At 51.2% G+C, this 12,042-nt stretch overlaps 1 pseudogene; it reads left to right on the top strand.

Annotated features, from left to right (window-relative positions):
• Positions 1-4,872: 4,872 nt before the first annotated feature.
• Positions 4,873-10,564, top strand: LOC116475127 (spermatogenesis-associated protein 31E1-like; annotated as a pseudogene).
• Positions 10,565-12,042: the final 1,478 nt, after the last annotated feature.

Raw genomic sequence — 12,042 nt, 5'->3', positions numbered from 1 at the left:
GGGATGTTTTCATACCTTCCAGGTGGTCAAGAGTGTGCTTCTCTGAACCAAGCATGCAAGGAGCCAAGTGTTCCTCCTAATTGCCATTAGCAGTCCCTTATAGTGTATTTCCTATCTGGTATTACAAACCATGGCTAAAAGCTCTCCCATAATGTGAAGCAATTTCTGATATACCCAAAAGTAAAAAAAAAGAAAGAAAGAAATTCAGGTTAACATAATGTAAAATTGAAAATTGAACCGAGACTTAGATTTCGAGGGAGATCTATCAACTTTCAGTTCCTGGGGTTTCATGAGGAAAATGGAGGTTTTTCCCAGAATGGGGTCTGTGACACCTCCTCTGTTTTTCTCTGTGAGTCCCAGGCTGTTAGAATTTATCTCGGTTCTCTCATGTGTGCTTCAAGCATGGCAGGAAGAAAAAATGGAGAAAATCAATTCAGAAGAAAAGAACTTATTCCAGAAAGACATGAATCTAGAAGGGGAAAAGATAAAGGCCTTTTAAATAGATATAGTTTGAGTACTTTATTTATTTATTTATTTAATTTAAAGATGTGGTCTATGTTTTCCAGGCTTGTCTCAAACTCCTGCTGAAGCAATCCTCCTGCTTTGGCCTCCTGAAGTACTGGGATTACAGGCATGAAAATAGATATCCAGGATTACCCCACCCAACCCTGGATATCTATTTTTAATTAAGCCACTTTTAACCATAGAGCTCTGTTATTTAAAAAAAAAAAAAACTTAAAATCTCTTATTACCAGGCTCTAGTGAAGACACCCAACATTTCTGGCTTTTGAATTCTATACCAGGCAACCTCTCACATGAAATTAATAAGTTTTAACTAAGGTTGTAACTTAACCATGAATTCATGAAGTGTTTCAAAGAGATGGTAAGTAGTTTTTTTCAAACAAGATTTAGAATTTCCCCAGGGTAGTTCACAGAAAGGAAAATTCAAGACAGGAAATCAGAAACTATCCATAGAAGGTGGGGGAATCCCTCAAAAAATGGCAAAGTTACACAAATAACAAGCCAGAAGGGAATAATTCCCAAAGCCAAGAATCGAACCTGGGGCAGCCACTGTCAAAAGACAAAAGCCTTGGTTACTGAGCCACAGCATTCAGCAGGTTCTGCTGCTCTTCCCAGAAGGAGCCCAGAGGTGCCAATTTCGACCTTGCAAAGGCTTTTAACTGCTCAAGATAATTTTTAGGGTTATGACATGAATCCCCAAATTCCTGTCTGCTGGATGGCAGACACCAAGAGAAAGTATCCCCACATGGTCACAGGGTTCAGCTCTCAAGGACATAAAACAAAAAGAGGGAAACTTTTTATGGCACTGGTCCTGGGGACCCCCAGCAAAGTTTGTAAATGACCAGCTGCCAGGCTGGCTTGAAAGGCAGGCTTATAGGGGTCCTAAGCCCACCTTCTCTCCTGTGATACCTCTCTCTCCATTAAAGAACAAAACAGATTGACAAATTCTTAGCACAAAGTGCTCCAGATTTGCTACAGCCTAAGACTAGTCTCATAAATCCTTTTTTCTATTAATCAAACCTTTGCAGAGGAGACAAACAGTGGTGCTTACCATTTGCATTCACACACACATACAAACACACAGAGGGAGAGAGAGGGAGAGAGACAGAGAGAGAGAGAGAAAGATGAGAAACTTAGTTGGTAAGAATTTCTTACCCTTTTTTTGCCAGCATACCATGTTTCTGGGTTCCCTTTCTCTGCAGCTTTCAGAAGAACAGAGCAGCTTTGATGACCTTGCTCAGTGTATCATAGCTATGGGAGCCAAGTTCCATTACAAAATAAAATTATCCTTTTCTATTTGATGGAACCATAGGCAAAAGCTTCTCAATTTTGCAAGATGCTGCCCAACAGGCTGCATGGGGAATCAAATTAGTATTTTCCATCCCAGCCAAAGCAAAATATATGTCATAAAACAGACACAAGTCACTTTGTTCAGCACCAATATTGACCTGGCAAGGCTCAAAATTTCTCCTGTTGGCCCCTGTTATCTCTGATCCACACCAGGTGGGGATAGATGATATCCAAATGGTAATTCAGTGTGCAATCTCTAGGCAAGACAACAAACCTGACAAAAACAAGCAATGGGGAAAGGACTTCCTATTTAACAAACGGTGTTGTGAAAACTGGCTAACTATACACAGAAAACTGAAACTGGATCTTTTCCTTACACCCTATACAAAAACTAACTCAAGGTAAATTAAATTCTTAAATGTAAAAGCCAAAACTATAAAAACCCTACAAAAAAATGTAGGCAATACCATTCAGGTCATAGGCATGAGCACATATTTTATGTCAAAATCGCCAAAAGCAATTGTAACAAAAGCAAAAATTGACAAATGGGAACTAATTAAACTAAAGAGTTTCTGCATAGCAAAGAAACTATCATCAGAGTGAACAGACAACCTACAGAATGGGAGAAAATTTTTGCAATGTATCCATCTCACAAAGGTCCAATATCCAGAATCTACAGAGAATTTAAGGAAGTTTACAAGAAGAAAACAAACGACCCCATTAAAAAGTGGGCAAAGGACATAACAAACACTTCTCAAAAGAAGACATAGATGCAGCCAACAAACATATGGAAAAAAGCTCAACATCACTGATCATTAGACAAATGGAAATCAAAGCCACAATGAGATACCATCACATGCCAGTCAGAATGGCAATTATTAAGAAGTCAAGAAATGACTGATGCTGGTGAGGTTGGGGAGGAATAGGAACAATTTTACACTGTTGGCAGGAATGTAAATAAGTTCAACCATTGTGGCAGACATCGTGGCAATTCCTCAAAGATTTAGAATGGGAAATACCATTTGACCCAGCAATCCCATTACTGGGTATATACCCAAAGGAATATAAGTTATTGTTACAAAGATGAATTCACTTATATATTCATTGCAGCACTATTCACAGTAGCAAAGACATGGAATCAACCCAAACGCCCAGCAATGATAGAGTGGATAAAGAAAATGTGGTGCATAGACAACACGGAATACTATGCAGCCATAAAAAATAATGAGATTATGTCCTTTGCAGGGACATGAATGAAGCTGGAAGCCATTATCCTCAGCAAACTAACACAGGAACAGAAAACCAAACACCACACATTCTCACTTACAAGTGGGAGCTGACCAAAGGGAACACATGCACACAGGTAGGGGAACAACACACTCTGGGGCCTGTCAGAAGCAGGAGAGAGCATCAGGAAAAATAGCTAATGCATACTGGACTTAATACCTAGGGGATGGGTTGATAGGTGCAGCAAACCACCATGGCACACATTTACCTCTGTAACAAACCTGCACATCCTGCACATGTACCCTGGAAGTTAAAATAATAAAAAAATGAAAAATACACAAAAGATGTGAACAGAGATTTCTCAAAAGAAGACATATGAATGGCAAACAGGCATATGAAAAGGTGCCCAACATCACTGATATCAGAGAAAGGCAATCAAAACTACAAGGAGATCTCATCTCACCCCAGTTAAAACGGCTTTCATCCAAACGACAGACAATGGCAAATGCTGGCGAGGATGTGAAGGGAACCCTCATACACTGTTGGTGGAAATGTGAGTCAGTACAACTTCTATGGAGAACAGTTAGGAGGTTCCTCAAAAACTAAAACTAGAGCTACCGTATGATCCAGCAATCCCACTGCTGGGTACACACCCAGAAGAAAGAAAACCAATATATTGAAGGGATACCTGCACTCCCATGTTCCTTCTAGCACTGTTCACAATAGCCAAGATTTAGAAGCAACCTAGTTAGTGTCCATCAACAGCTGAAAGGATAAAGAAAAGGTGGTACATATACCCAGTGGAGTGCTCTTCAGCCATTAAAAAAAAATGAGAGCCTATCATTTGCAACCGCATGGATGGAACTGGAGTTCATTAAGTGAAATCAGGCAAAGAAGGACAAACAAACATCACGTGTTCTCTCTTATTTGTGAGAGCTAAAAATTAAACAGTCAAACTCATGGAGATACAGAGCAGAAGGATGGTTACTACAGGCTTGGAAGGCGCAGGGGGAGAGAGATGGGGATGGTTAATGGATAAAGAATGTAATTAGAAAGAATGAATAAAACTGGGTATTTGTACTATTTGACAGCAATAGAACGCCTATAGTCAATAATAATTGAATTGTACATTTAAAAAATAAAGAGTATAATTGGATGGTTTGTAACACAAAGGAAAAAGGCTTGAGGTGATGGACACCCCATTTACCATGCTGTGATTATTATGCACTGCAGGCCTATATGAAAGTATCTTATGTGCCCCATTAACATATATACCTACTGTGTGCCCACAAAAATAAATATTAAACTTTTAAAAAATTATGAAAATTGTAATCAAAATTCATAATGATCAGTAAGTACAAAAAATGTAAGTTCTATGTCTGAGTTGATGCAGGGCAAGAACATATTAAGGGGTAAAGTTAGAACTGCAAACAAATGAGATCCTAAGAGCAAGAAACTGGAGAAATAACAGAAACTCCAAAAAGAAGTCTAGATCTTAAAGATGTGGGAGATTGAGGGACTGGCATAGAGATCGCCACAAAACCAGGTAACATCTGTGTTCCAGGGAACAGAAGAGAAAATAGACTCAGGGCTGTCTCTGACAGGGTGAGCAACTGGAGTGGGAAGAAAAGATCTGGGGGACCCAGGAGGGTGGAGGGACCTGGGACTGGGACCTGAGGGTGAGGCTGTGCTTCAGCCTCCTCCTCCCACTGCCCCTCCCCTGCCCCCAGGAGCCCTTGGTGAGGAGGCGGCCCCAGCTCTGTGATGCAGGCCCGGGCTCCAGTACCTAGTTCCAAAAGCGATGCCAGGGCTCAGTTGCTTGAAGGCAACATTGCACTTCAGATGGAAAAAATGCTCTTTCCTCTGAAGAGCCCTAGTGCCACATGGCTGGGCCCCAGCTCCACTCCCTGGATTGTGGATTTCATCCTCACTTGAGTGTGCAGCCAGGAGCTCCTCTTCCTATTACTCCCCTACCTCCCCAGTGACCCACCCTCACCCCTGCACGGGAGGAAGAGGAGCAGCAGGAAGGTAAGGAGCCCTCAGCCCAGCCCCACAGAGAAAGATTCTCTTTTCTTTTCCTCCCCTCATTTCCACTTTTCCTAAGCAACGAGAGACTCTCCTGTGATGGAAAATCTCATCATCCCTCTAGGGAAGGGCAGGGCAGGCAGGGGTGGGAGTGGGCAGAGGATTCCATCCTCAGCTCCCAGACCATCTGTGACATGCGCAGGAGGCATCAGGGCAAAAACCAACACTGGACGTAACTGCGAGGACCAGATCAGGAGAGGGGTGAGGTCTCTGTGGGAGGACAGGCCCCAGCCCCAGCTCAGCCCCTTTCTGAGGCAGGTGCCTGGGGGCCCAGCCTCCTCTGTGTGGGGTGATCTGGGAGCTGTGCTGAACCCCTGAGAGCCTCCCGCTAGAGCCTGGATTCACGTTTGGCCTCCTCCGAAGCAGAATCCTACTGGCAGCTCAGAGGCACCTCTAGGCCTGAGCCTGGGTGTGCCTTCAGAGGAGGAGCAGGGACTGGGGACATCCAGGGTGGAGTCACACAGAAAACCCCTCCTTGCGTTTCCCTAAGAAGGAAAAGAGAAAACATTTTATCGATGGTCAGCATGAGTAAAAGACACACACACAGAGCTCCCTGAGCTAGAGGCAGAAAGCCGTGTCCTTCACGAGCACTGCGTGTGTGCAGTTGGCCTGGGGAGAGGAGACTGAGAAGTAGTCCCAGCCCCTCACCCTTGCTTGCCTCTCAGCATCAAAGGAAGAGATAGGGGAGGCCCAGGAGCAGGAGGATGATCCCAGCTCTGAATTGTGAGCCCCTACTGATCCCCAAGACTCCCCAGAAGTGATTGAGCATCGACTGTCCCTGAGGAAGTCATTTGCAGAGGCCTCAGAGGGAAGCTCCTGGGAGGGAAATCAGAACCCGGGGCCTCCTCAGATTCCCTATGGGAATGAAGCCATAGGCCCGGGAACCGGTATTGCCCATAAGGGGGCGGTGTGGGGAAGGGACCAAGGCCTGCCAGGATATGGGGAGGCTCCAGGTCCATGTGGACAGCTGTTCTCCTCAGCCATGGCTGACTCTTCTCAGAGACCACCCCTGTCCACTGTCCCCACAAGACGGTTGTGACATCCATGAGGGGTTGTACTTTTTGCAAATGACAAAGTTCTGCACAGTGCACACCTTGCTGTCACCATTGGGGCCATGTGGCCTTGGACACAGATGCATGGGCTTCAGGGTCTAGTTCCCCATGGTGTCCCCTAAAGAGACATCCACTCAGCCTCCCATGAGGTTCGCTGGCACCGCCCTCCCCACCATAACTCTGTCTCCTTACTTCCAGCTTGCAGAATCCTCCGGAGGGAGCTGGAGGAGACTCAGGACCTGACCTACCTTCTGGAAAGATGAGGAGATTCCCCCTTCTCTCCATGTCCTCCTTTCTACCAGGGCCTCTGATGCAGCCCTAGGGCCCGATGGTGACCTGGGAGGGGGAGGTCCTGGGAAAAGACAAGAGTGGACTGAAGCCCTGGGGCAGGCATAGACAGAGCTTTGTGAAGCCAGCAGTGGGGGAGGTGGAGGAGCCGTGGCCACCAGGTACCCAGCCCTCCCTACCTCCCAACCCCACCTGCCCCTGGCTGCAGCTTGTGCCTTGTGCAGCCACCTGAGAAAGCTCACTGGGGAGGGCGGCTCCCATCTGCCCTTAGGTGGACATCCCCCGGGTGACGTGTACAAACCAGCACCTGCTAAGGCCCACCAGCCGCACAGGAAATGCATGCAAGATCCATCTCCTGCCAGCTTGTCCCCAAGGGCTCCCCCAGTTCCTCTGGCCTCCAACCTGTCATCAGGCGCAATGACCTTCTCAGAGCTTTTTGACCACACTCAACCCTGAGTGCCTCCAGGCCTCCAGAGCCCTTGCTTCCCCTAAAATGCCCTGCACCCCGGCCACATGTGCTTTTCCTCCTTCACCACAGCCCCTTGTTCCCGTGGCCTCCTCTCCACCTCCACCCAACCCCAGCCTGGCTGGACTTCAGTGTGGCTCCACAACACGCCCTGTCCCCCAGAGCTCCCCTCTACACAATCAGGGGCCGCCTTCTCCAACCAGGGTGATCCCTGGCCTTGGGTGCTCCAGTGGTCCCATCCGGGACCTCTCTTGCTGGAGGGAGGCTGCCACCACCTGGGGCCTCTCCACCTGCTCACATGGCAAATCCCAGCAACAGCATCGTCCCAACCACCCCCCAGAGGCAGATGGAGGCAGGTGGCTGCACGTTCAACCATCCCAACGTGCAGAAGCCGCTGGAGACTCTCATCGCCAAGAGAGCAGCGATGAAGATGTGGCAGGATAAAGAATGGGGGCGGGCAGGCTACCCGCAGATGACATCACTGGGGAAGGAGTGGGACACCACGCCTCTAAATCCCTTCTGGAACGTGACAACCCAACCATAGCAGCTGCCCCATCCTCAGCAGGTCTCTGACGCCACAGCCGTGTGGGACCACTTAGAGCAGAAATGCAGCCATCTCTTCTGGGATCTCCCCTCTTTCAATAGCGAGTCCCTGATGGCCAGGGCCTGGGTTTCTAGGAACCCTTCCCCACAGAATGAGCACTCTGTACCATTGGATAAAGCCTCCGCTTCTCTTCCAGGTGAAACTGAGGTTAAGACACCCTCACAGCTTTCCCAGGCACCGCCCCAGCCCCACCACGTGGCCTAGCCCCAACCTTTCACTCCAACCTGGCCCCAGTCCCAGCCCCCGCCTCTGGCTGGGATCCAGACACAGTGGGGCAAATCTCAACCCCTGTCCCAAGCCTACCATGCTCTTCTCCATCCCAGATTAGGGTCTGTGGGGGCATCTTGCCCTGCATCCCAGGAAAGGGCACAGTCTGTCATCTCCACTGGAAAGGAGTATCTTGAGTGGCCCTTGCAGAAGCGACCAAAGTGGAAGAGGGTTTTGCCCTCTCTCCCCAAAAAGTCTCAGGCCATCCTGAGCCAGCCCACTGCCCACCTTCCCCAGGAGAGGCCAGCCTCCCAGAACCCTAAGTCAGCCCCCATCCTTCCCGGGATTGCCACCGGCCCTGAACTCCCAGAGCACCGGTGGCAAGGAAGGAGCACCATCCACCAGGACAGTCCTGTGGCCTCCCAGCAGATTCCAGGCATCTGGAGACCCACTGCAGCCTGAGGGGGAATTCCCAGGGAGGCCCCAGAGTCAGGCAGAAGACATGCAGGGGGCCCTCTTGCCCTCCCAGGATTCTGAATTTGTAGGAAAGGGCACGAAGGATGTGCAGAAGGCAGGGTTCAGGAGCTCTGGAAGGTTCTCTGGGAAGGGGTGTTTAGGGTCCAAACTAGAGCCAGAACCAGGATCTAGGCTCAGGAAGGACTTCAGTGAAGGTTCTGGAGAAAGACAAGGAGGAAGCAGAAGGTGATTTCAGGAGGCCCTGGAAGTACAAATCAGTAAGTTCTGCACCCAGGGACCCACACAAGAAGCATATGGAAAACAAGCCGCAGGTCTATCTGGACAGGAAGGTGGGGGAGATCAAGGAGGGCTGGATCCCTGTTTCTATGCATCGCTCCTGGTTCATGGCCAAACATGCTGTTCCCAAGTCTGATACCCACAGGAAACTGGGAAAGCTGGCATCCTGGAGGGGTGGGAAAGCCCATGTGAACACCTCCCAGGAGCTTTCCTTCCTCCATCCCTGCACCCAGCAGATGCTGGAAGCACATCTTTTCAAGTTCCATGTGAGGCACAGGTGGGGTCCAGACTTTCAGTCCTTGGAGCCCATAAATGTCCAGTCAGGTGAGGCTCAGCCTCCACACCTCCCACACTCCACCATTCTCCCCTGGGCCTCCTGGAAATCTCTGGCGGAATCTGTAGCCAAGGTTGCCATTTTATTGGGAAAACCTCCCCAGAATGGTCCAGGAGACAACAGAACAACAAGCAAGTCAGTCCCCACCATAAGTGGCCCTGTCCTTGCCCCACCACCTGAGCAGGAGGAAGTCCAGAGGGCCCCAAGAGGGTCCCAGCCAGCTGACACCCATGAGCGATCAGAGGCCTCTCTGACTGGACAGGAGGACAGGACATCCTCTCAGCCCCCCATGTGCAACCTTGCAGGCAGAACCTGGCAGAGTGGGACTGTCCTGGGCTCCAGGAAACCCAGACTTGAGGGGAGTGTGGGTTCAGAAATGGCTGGGAATGAGGCATGGCTTGAGACCCAGAGCATGTCCCCAGGAGACCCCTGTCGTGGCAGAGCCCTGCAAGAGCTCAGCATAGGGTCCCAGGGGGCAAGGGCCAAAGATGCCCTGGAGGCCGAGGAGGAGAAGCCCCTGATTGGAAAGTCACCTTGGGAGCCAATGTGAGGGCAAGATCAGGAAGCGTTCAGGTGGATCTGAGGAGCACGGGGGCTCTGGGGACCACTAGTAACCCCTCAGTGTCTACACTCTGTGTTGCTCAGGATCCAGGGCAGCTGTGCCTGAAAGCACAGGTGGTCAGTGAGATTGTGCTCATAGTGCAGGTGGACTCAGAGGAGCAGCTGCCAGGCCGTGTTTCCAGTATCCTCCTCCAGGAGGGCGCCACAGGCCTGTGCCTTCCAGGCCGCCATGTGGACATGCTCCCAGCCACATACAGGCCACCCACTTAGGCCCCTCCGTCACCTCCCAGAGTGTGTTCAGTAGGAGAAACACGACAGCTTCCCAGGGGCCATGTGCTCTCCTATGGAAGGGAGGGGACAGACTGGGGCAGCAGGAGCCTGGGAGCCCAAAAGTGAAGGCCCCACAGAAGAGTCAGAAGATGCTGGGCTCTTTGGACAAGGGCAAGGCCTGCAGGAGGCCCAGACCAGGGGAGCAGTGACACAGGTCCAAGGGACCCAGGAACTCCGAAGCCAGTGGGAGGAGCCACCCTGCCCACACCAGGGAAATGGGAGACAAACTAGAAAGGAAATACAATCAGCCTCAGCCATAGAAGGGACAGGCACCACCAGAAAGCAACTTCCAGAGAAAGATCAGTCACCAACCACAGGGTGTACACCCCAGGAAAAGAGGCTCAGAGCAGGAAGACATCCTGCAGAAAGGCGAGCCTGGGGCACATGCTGTCCAGAGCCGGGGGTCTGGCCCAGCAAGGTTGTTTACGGACAGCATGGCTGATGAAGCTCAGACCATCATCAGAGTTATAGGGCAAATCCTGGTGGACAAACTGGGGCTTCAGCAGGGACATGGTCCCTCAGAGGTCAATTGCCACAAATGCGACCTCCATGCCCAGGAGAATGTGCCTTCCTGCTGCCACAGGAGTCACTACCACCAGGAACATAGCAGAGAGATGAGAGCCCTGGTCTGCAGCCCCAAAGCCACCCCCAAGGGCCACAACTGTCCTGTCAAAAACAAGGGCATCAGAGACAGAGACAGCAGTCTCCAGAGACAAGCAGTCTCCCAGGGAGCTTGTGTCCCCAGCTGGTCCCCACCACCAAGGGCCATGAGTGGCAAGCACCTCAGGCGGCCCCATCCACAGCTGCAGGAACTGAAGTCCACACAGAGGTGTCTTGCCTCCTGAAGCAGACCAGGCTTCCCACACCTCTCCTGGGGGAGACAAGGGGTTCTATTCAAATAACACTGGACACCTACAAAACAAACCTGTCCTGCGTGGGTGGTAACAGTCCCCATGTGTTCCTGATTTCCACGGAGAAGTTCCCAATATACCTCCTTTCCCTGCAGAGGTGGTGGCTTCTGTGTGTGCCATGCTAGGGCACAGGAAAGGGCTCACTGTCAGCTCCTCCTGAGTGCGGCTTCCAGAATGGCAGGCCCTAGAGGAGGCTGGCAGGGACCTGGAGGACCCCCTTTTCTCCCTGTCTCCACACTGTGTCTGGTTTCCAAACTGGATCATGACCCAGAGCCTTCAGGATGTGTAAGGACAGCAAACCCTATGGAGATCCCACCCGGGCTCTGGCTCACTGCATTCCCTGTTCTAAGGTGACTTCCGTGCTGCTGTAGGGGCTGGGTCTGCAGGGGCCTCACGGACTGGGGGCGTGGTAGGCTCCCCTCAGGCTGGAGGAGTGATGGATCCCAGGAGCCTCCCTGCCCCACAGTAGCCTCGGAACGTGGGGGGTGTCCTGTGCTGGCCCTGGGTCAGACGGGGGACTGCTCTTTCTGGGATCTCCTGGTGGGGAAGAGATGACACCCTCCCCAGACTCTTTCCTGCCTGCTGAGTTCTGGGTCTGGGATGGATCTGGGCCCCTCCAGCACTTGGCTCAGCCTTGATAACACCCCTGGGTTCATGTCTGGTGTCCCCTGCCTCACTCCCCAGAGCAGTCTCCCAGCCCACTAGTGTGGGGTGTCTGTTTCAGGAGGCACCCAGGGCTGCTGCCTGCCCCTCTGGTGGGACTCTGTGGTCAGGAACCACAGGATACCTTAGGGCGCAGGGTGAGAGGTGGGAGAAGAATCAGGGAAGACGAGCGTAAGTTTGCAAGTGCAGGATCCACAAGCTGCCCACAGCTGTGAGCAGGGTCCTCACAGTCTGGTGACCATTACAAGCAAAAGTGGTCAGTGCCACTCCCAGGGGAGAGGGACCCAGAAGGCAAGGGCTGGCCTGGGTTACAAAGCACATCTATGGTTCTAGGCCCAGGTGCTGGCAAGGGACACATTGGGGCTCAGAGAATCTGGTCACGTGGTTGGCAGGAGCAGTCCCCACAGGGCCCAGTCCTGTGCTCCCTTCGTTCTGGTACTGGGTCCTTCCTAGCCATCCCCATGGAAGGCAGGAGCAAGGGCCGGGCAGGCAGGAGCCGGTTCCTCAGAGGGCTCTGCCCAGGGGCCTTCTGCCCAGGGAGAGCTCTGCACCTGCAGGAGCTGTGGAGGCTGAGGGCAAGGTGTCAGGTCTGTGTCTGTACCCAGGTCTGGCGGGACCCACATTGGGGACCTGTTTTGAACACGCCCTGGTGTCACTTTGGGTGTCCAGGCTACTGCTGGAGCCAAGTCCTGTCTGGGGTGGTGACCTGGACAGCTCTAGTGTGGGCCCAACATCTATGGGACCCAGGA

This window comes from Hylobates moloch, unplaced genomic scaffold (genome assembly GCF_009828535.3).
Source record: "Hylobates moloch isolate HMO894 unplaced genomic scaffold, HMol_V3 SCAFFOLD_10, whole genome shotgun sequence".
Classification (NCBI taxonomy): domain Eukaryota; kingdom Metazoa; phylum Chordata; class Mammalia; order Primates; family Hylobatidae; genus Hylobates; species Hylobates moloch.
This window is presented reverse-complemented; position numbering and strand designations above follow the sequence as displayed.